Source organism: Macrobrachium rosenbergii, chromosome 56 (assembly GCF_040412425.1).
Source record: "Macrobrachium rosenbergii isolate ZJJX-2024 chromosome 56, ASM4041242v1, whole genome shotgun sequence".
NCBI lineage: Eukaryota > Metazoa > Arthropoda > Malacostraca > Decapoda > Palaemonidae > Macrobrachium > Macrobrachium rosenbergii.
Window position 1 is genome coordinate 41,724,584 of NC_089796.1, and position 7,500 is coordinate 41,732,083.

General features: G+C 33.7%; 1 protein-coding gene across 1 annotated transcript in view; it reads left to right on the forward strand.

The window, feature by feature from the left end:
- The window catches only part of LOC136836419 (uncharacterized), a 471,898-nt gene that overhangs the window by 24,917 nt on the left and 439,481 nt on the right, over window positions 1-7,500 (forward strand). The gene's annotated exons all lie outside the window — the stretch shown is intronic.

Genomic DNA, 7,500 nt, shown 5'->3' on the forward strand with positions numbered 1-7,500 from the left:
TTTTCATCCAATACCCAGATGCTGTGCTTTTGTAGCATACGTGTATGGATGAAAACTCTTGGTCTGAATAATACTTGTCGCAGACTTAATTGTCATTGTCATTCCGTTCGGAATTTAGGCAGCTGTTACAAAACTTAATCGTGAATTTTTATCTCATTTTGGATTTTGTTCTGTATTAGCTTTCATGTTATTGCCATTCCACTCTTCTTCTTCTTCTTCTTCTTCTTCTTCTTCTTCTTCTTCTTCTTCTTCTTCTTCTTCTTCTTCTTCTTCTTCTAAGTCCTACTGAGAATGATACGGTGTAGCTACTCCTTATAGGTTGTCAAAGCCACACTGTGATAAAACTCAGAGAATAAGAGTCTCATTTTTCTCTGGAAAGGCTTGATATTTTCAGTCCTGATTTCAAGTTTGAACTTATTGTTCAGTCTTTTAGCTGGAAATTTAAAGGCTCAAAAATTAATATTGGAAGTTCATCTTAGCTCACGTAATTTGAGATCATCTGTAGCTAATCTTGTGTTGACTGCTGTACATCCGTTGGCTGTATTAAACGTAGCTGTATGAACCATCACACACATTTTAAACATTATTTTAGTTTTGAGAGAGCCAGTGCAACTCAAACAATGCCGAGATAATCCTGTCCCGAGGTGCAACACCTTTTATTTTTCTTGCTGCCTTATTTAATATGTATTTTGAGCTTCGTTAGTCTCATCTTAGATTATTAGAGTTGCGACAGGCCAGTCTATTTATGACAGTCATAAGTTTTTTTTGTAGAACACTCAAGATAATTTTTTACATTGGCAATATTTCCAAGATGGTGGGTAGTAACCTTCGTGATATTATTGATTTGAGTAACCTACTGAGAGACAAATGACACCTACTGTATGTCTCGTGGTTTGTCAGCAGTGGGAACCGGTTAACTGTTTGTATTTAGCCGAAAATCACCAAGGTTCCTAAGTTGTTTCTTCCCACCAACATTAATTCAGTTTTATTTTCATTTAATTTTAACCGCGTAAGTGTCATCCATTCCTTAACACTGCTCATTGCGTGCCATCCGGAAATAGCTTGAACTTTACTCCGGCCCTCGTAGTACGTTTGACAATCCAGTCGTATAAATGCAATATAGTATAGAACCTAATGCACTTCCTCTTCCCAGCGTTTCACTAGATGAACAGGAACTTACAATCTGTTCACAGTATTTTCCGTCAGAGGAGTCTCTTAAATGCTTGAAGGGCTTCAGTAATTCCATCTTTTAGAAGTTGATACACAGTTATCAGAAGTAACGCTGATACCGAGTAAGATCAAAACACCACATTTGCCTTCATCCATCATTTGTAATAGATCATTTATAAAAGCTTAGAGCAGTCTCTGAGTATCAGGCAAAGCATTTACCCTTTCCAGATGACTGATTAAATGCCCAAGAATAACTTAAGCTAACATTGAGGACGTAAACGATAGATTTGAAATAGGCTTGTATGAACTTGTTGCAGATTTTGATAATCAAGTGAACCTTCAGAACTGGTTTAACAATTCCCACTGCTCTGATGTAGGGAACTTGCACTAAGAGATAGATAACTTCCACACTTATACCGGTATGGCATGAGGAGTTTTTCACTTCAGCAAATTCAGATATTGGCATTAGATCACGTGCATAGTTTTTTCTGTACCGTTTTAATAACCATAATGTCATCATTATTTACACTATTAAAGCTCGCATTTGTATCAGATTCAGCACTTATATGATTCTGCTTCTTAACAAAAGTGACAAGCATAATTTCTCAAGAAATTAAAGTATATTATCAGCCAGTTCTTGATCATTGAAACCTTTGGGGATCCTTTGTTCTTTACATTTCTAGTTAAGCATTCGTGAAGTCTACATAATTTATTGATATTCATTCTTGCTTCTCGGATTTTCTGATTATAATCAGCTTTCCTCTTTCTTGTTAGGTAACTGGAACTGCTTATAACAATTTTATACTATATTCTTCCCATTTGTCCGCTTTGTGTCATTTGTTCCTCTATATTCTCAGTCTCACCACTGAACCAAGTTGATCTGTCCTTATTATTATGCGTTTCTCTGTAACGCCTATATGCATATATATATATATATATATATATATATATATATATATATATATATATATATATATATAATATATATATATATATATATATATATATATATATATATTGAAACTTCTAAATAATATCAAATCCATGCTGCCTCGGGAATATCCTCAATGGGGAATTATCACCGAAGGGGAATTTATAAGTGATAAATGGACGGGCACTGCCGAGTCTCGATCCCACGACACAGATGCGCATCCAGCAACTCCAGTCGACGTTACCACTCGATCCCACGACACAGATGCGCATCCAGCAATTCCAGTCGACGTTACCACTCGATCCACGACACAGATGCGCATCCAGCAACTCCAGTCGACGTTACCACTGAGCTATCAAGAGTGGTAACGTCGACTGGAGTTGCTGAATGCGCATCATGTCGTGGGATTAATTCGATGCCCGTCCATTTTATCACTTATAAATTCCCTTTCGGTGAAAATTCCCCATCGATATTCCCAAGGCAGCATGGATTTGATATTAAGCGACATTTGTATCTTCATGACTGTATATAAATCACAGTGTGATAAAGAATGTCATATATATATACATACATATATAATTTAATATAATATATATATACATACATACATACATACATACATATATATATATATATATATATATATATATATATATATATATATATATATATATATACTAATATATATATATATATATATATATATATATATATATATATATATATATATATATATATATATAATATATATATATATATATATATAAGGAGGAACAGGATAGCCAGAAGACGTGGTAAAATTCCAGACATTATTATTTCTTAGAAATTAACAGAGGCACAGCCGAGCTTTCAGGAATACGTAGCTTTTCCCATCATCAGGGTCACTTATCCATGGAATTACATAAAAAAAAAAGAAACAGTAAGAAAACTATACTAATTACTAAATCTAAAAAAGTATTAAAACAGTTATATATAATTGACAAAACTTTAAAATACATAATAATATAAAGTAAAAAAAAAAAAAAATCCCCTACATAAAAAACCTAAGTTAACAAAGCAATAAGAAATCACGTACTAAACAGAAATCGTCAAATAAAATCACTGAGAAGATAGATACTGAGAGAGAGAAAAAAAATACAATGAATATTCAAAATAATAATAAAAAAAATGATAATGTAGTACAAAATACTGGAGAACCTACTGTTCATGTCGTAGTTAAATGACAACTGGGCGAGTTAGAGACTGCAAATGGAAGAGGTGAAATGGTGTGAGGAAAAACTAAAAAAAAAAAAGCAAACTATGCAATGAACAATGGAACAGAGGTGGTTTGGCTTTGAGTGTTGGTGATTGTTGTTTAATATGGAGGACTCTAAAAGGGAAGCGAATGGCTATTTTTGTTTGTCCAAGTATTTGAAAATCACTGTATTGTATGTGATGGTGGCAAGATATAGCATGAAGTCTAATGGCACTATTTTTTCTTTTTGGGCTTAAAAGCTAAGCCTGTACGGTGGCTGACACCTAACTCTTCGATGCATGTAGGCGCTTGGTACATCCACATAAGTCCCAAAATGCCTTTGGGCAATTAAGCGAAACAATGCAGGTACGCATCAACTCGGGAGGGTGTGTCTTTGGCTGTTGGAACAGTCTTCCGATTGTTGAGGTTATAAATAAATCTGACAACATACGGATAAGGATGGCTCAAAATGACAATAATTTTCGTTTGATTAGGAAAATCGCTATCCATTAGTGAAGGGAAGGAAACATATTATCTTTTGGGAACATGCAGACTACAGATTTTGGCTTAAAAATTTGTCTTTTTAACGATTTTTAGTGAACATGTTAATGGATAGCAATTATTCTTAAAATGGCTCTAAAAACTGGACTTCTTGATAAATTCTGTCCCAAGTAAACACATTATTGTCATTCTTGACTGTAAATACTTATAAACTAATAACCTCAACTCGGAAGTGTGTCTTTAATGAAAGACACCTTCCCGAGTTTAGATAATTAAAAGTAAATCTAAATGTCAACATATGGATACAAGGTGCGCATGGCTCAAGCGGTGTCATAATTTACAGGCTTAGCTAGGACAAGAATTATTAGTGCCATTAGACTTATGCTATATCTTGCCACCATACATACAATACTGATTTGTGAACGGTGCAAACAAAACAGTTTCTGGCTTTTAAGTATTAAACAACATTCTTTAACTCTTTTATTGAACATGTTCCATTGGACATTGCATAGTATTTTTAAAATTTCTCTAAAACTAACTTCCAGGTATTTGGTTTTCCAGTTGGGAGCAGTTGTCATTTAAGGGCTCCATGAATCAGTAGTTCTACCAGTATTTTGTACTACAAGGGGACAATGACTTTTATCATTTTGATTTTTAAACCATTTCTTTCTTTCTCCAGTCTCAAATCTATCTTCTCAGTGATTTTATTTGACCAAAATATCTATTGCTTGGTTAACTTAAAATGCTGTTCACATTTTTTTTTTTACTTTATATTATTATGTATTTTAAAGTTTTGTCAATTATATATAACTGTTTTAATACTTTTAGATTTAAATCGAACTCAACATAATTTTCTTACTGTTTCTTTTTATTTTTATGTCATTCCATAGATAAGTGACCTGATGATGGGAAAAGTTATATTCCCGAAAGCTCGGCTGTGCCTCTGCTGTTAATTTCTAAGAAATAATAATGTCTGAATTTTACCACGTCTTCTGGCTATCCTGTTCCTCCTAAATTGAAGTTTTCTAGAAACGACAACATAACCAGGTATATATATATATATATATATATATATATATATATACTAATATATATATATATATATATATATATATATATATATATATATATATATATATATATATATATATATATATATATATATACACACACAGTATATATATATATATATATATATATATATATATATATATATATATATATATATATATATATATATATACACAGTATATATATATGTATACATATATATATATATATATATATATATATATATATATATATATATATATATATATATATATATATATATATATACACATATACAGTATATATATACTGGGTGTTTCGAAATTGGAGGCCCCCTCCACAGAACAAATGGAAAGTTATGAAGTTTTCTGCTATAGCCTTTCTCCAAGTACATTATTTTAAGTTTCTATTAAGCTATTTTTCATTTTATATTTCTTGTATTTTCAGACTGAGTGACGAAGTTAGATACAGCCATGGCTAATGACTCGGGGAAATCAGATGGATTGACCAAATCCGGGCTATAACCTTCAGAGAGGCCAGGGATGCTGGTGAATCCTTCATTTCAATCACCTGGATAGCTAAATACATTAAAGAGTTGAATCCTTTGTTAAAAGAAACTGGAACAAAAATCCATGTGACTGTCATTGCGTAAAGAGTGAGGATCTTGGAAGGTCTGAAGTCCTTTCTCAGGAGTGAAAAGACATCATAGCTGAGGCAGTGGGTAGATCAAGAAAAACCTTTTGCCCTTTGTAAATTGGCGCTTGAACTAGAAATAAAAAAGAAAGAAGAAAAGTTATAGTGCTGTGTATCGTGAGTTGAAAAATCTGGTATCAAGCCATTTCATGTTATCAGCAAGCCCAACATCACTCAGCAACAGACAGAAGACAGTGCATGGTTTTGTGGTTCATTTTTTAAAGATTGGGATGAAGCTGACTTTCTCCATGTTGCCGCATCAGATGAATTCTTCATTTACACAGTCAGGAAGCCAAATCATAAAAATGACATCATTTGGGCTGCAAAGTTGGATGATATTAGTGATGATGTGACTATATCGCCATGCTGTGAAATTTCCTGAATGTTTGGGAATTTTCTCTGTTTCACAGCCAAACGGTTAATGTGGATCATCAAAGAAAAGGACAGTCATGGAATGGCAAATACTTCAGAGAAACTGTGTGTCTTACTGGTGGAGTATTTCCTTTCTGAAAGATCCTGAAAATGTGTTATCTGTTTAAGAAGTCACATTTTTGCATGATAAGGCACCATGTTTCAATGCTCTTCAGACACAGGAGCTGCTTCGAAACAGTGGTATAAATTCTTCTTGTCAAGTGAATTTCCAGGTAGCTCTCCTGACCTTAATGTGTGTGAAAACATTGGTAGTATCTTAAAGGATCATGTTGAAGCATGCACAGTGAACTATGATGGTATTCCAAGCCTCGACGACCTGCGAAGAGAAGTGACCGAAGTGCTCAGGGAAATGGAGTTTGAGTCTCAGCTTTTTTGCGATTTGTTGAAATCATACCCTGCAAGAATGCAGGCTGTGGTACAGATAGATGGAACTACACAAAATATTAAATACTCAGAGAGAAAACTTAAATGAATACCTGTTCTGAATTACTTTTGTTCTTGTCCATATCAATTTTAGTTTATGCTGCAGAGGGGCGCTCTAATTTCAGAAACACTCCTGTATATATATATATATATATATATATATATATATATATATATATATATATATATATATATATATATATATATATATATATATATATATATATATATATATTACATTCTGGGGCCAGTTGGAAGAATGGGGTGGTTGATTAATTTAATTAGCTGCCTTGAAAGCCAATACAAAACACTTCCAGAATGTAAGCGGTAAATTGAATGGATAAACTGATCGTACCTTAATATCATGATTGGGTAAACTGAGCATTGGAGGTCGACATGGTTGGGGGAAAAATTAACCAGTGAATTAATTTAAATTGAATTTATTTACAGGTGAAGCAATCAGGAAATTAAGATGAAAAGGCTGACAGAGCAGCAAGCAAGCACACAAAGTGTGCAACAAAATTAGACAGTGTGTAGCAAATGGCTGAATATAACTGGGTACGTCCCTGAAATAGTTAACACGTAATTGATCGTGGAGGTTGCTACTGGTTAAGGGATTTTTTCTTTTTTTGCTGTTTCACAACGGGGTGAGAAAGGGGGTGGGGTGTTGGGGGGACCGTTTGATGTCCTGGACTGCTAAACAGAAGACTCTGGCATTTGGCAGGAAGGCAGTTAGATGTCTAGACTAGGTTTTTTGTTTGTTTTAGGCAGAGGCTCAGACCGTCACAGGGGCTGAATAATAGGTTCTGGAAGAGAATTCCAGGTTAGGATTCAAAACCGAATGAGTTTCTCTCACATGAACTTTATGCACAATGGAGGAATTGATCAATTAAATTTAATTAGCCTGTGGCAACGCTATGGAGGGAGTAATCTAATTCTGATCACTGAATTAATTTAATTGGAGCTTTGGGCGAATCATGGGGCAGCTTGGTTGTTAGGTTTGATTTTGACAAAGGGGGCTTTGTTCAAGAGAATGAAAAGTTGGAAATTTGGAAAATGGAGAGAA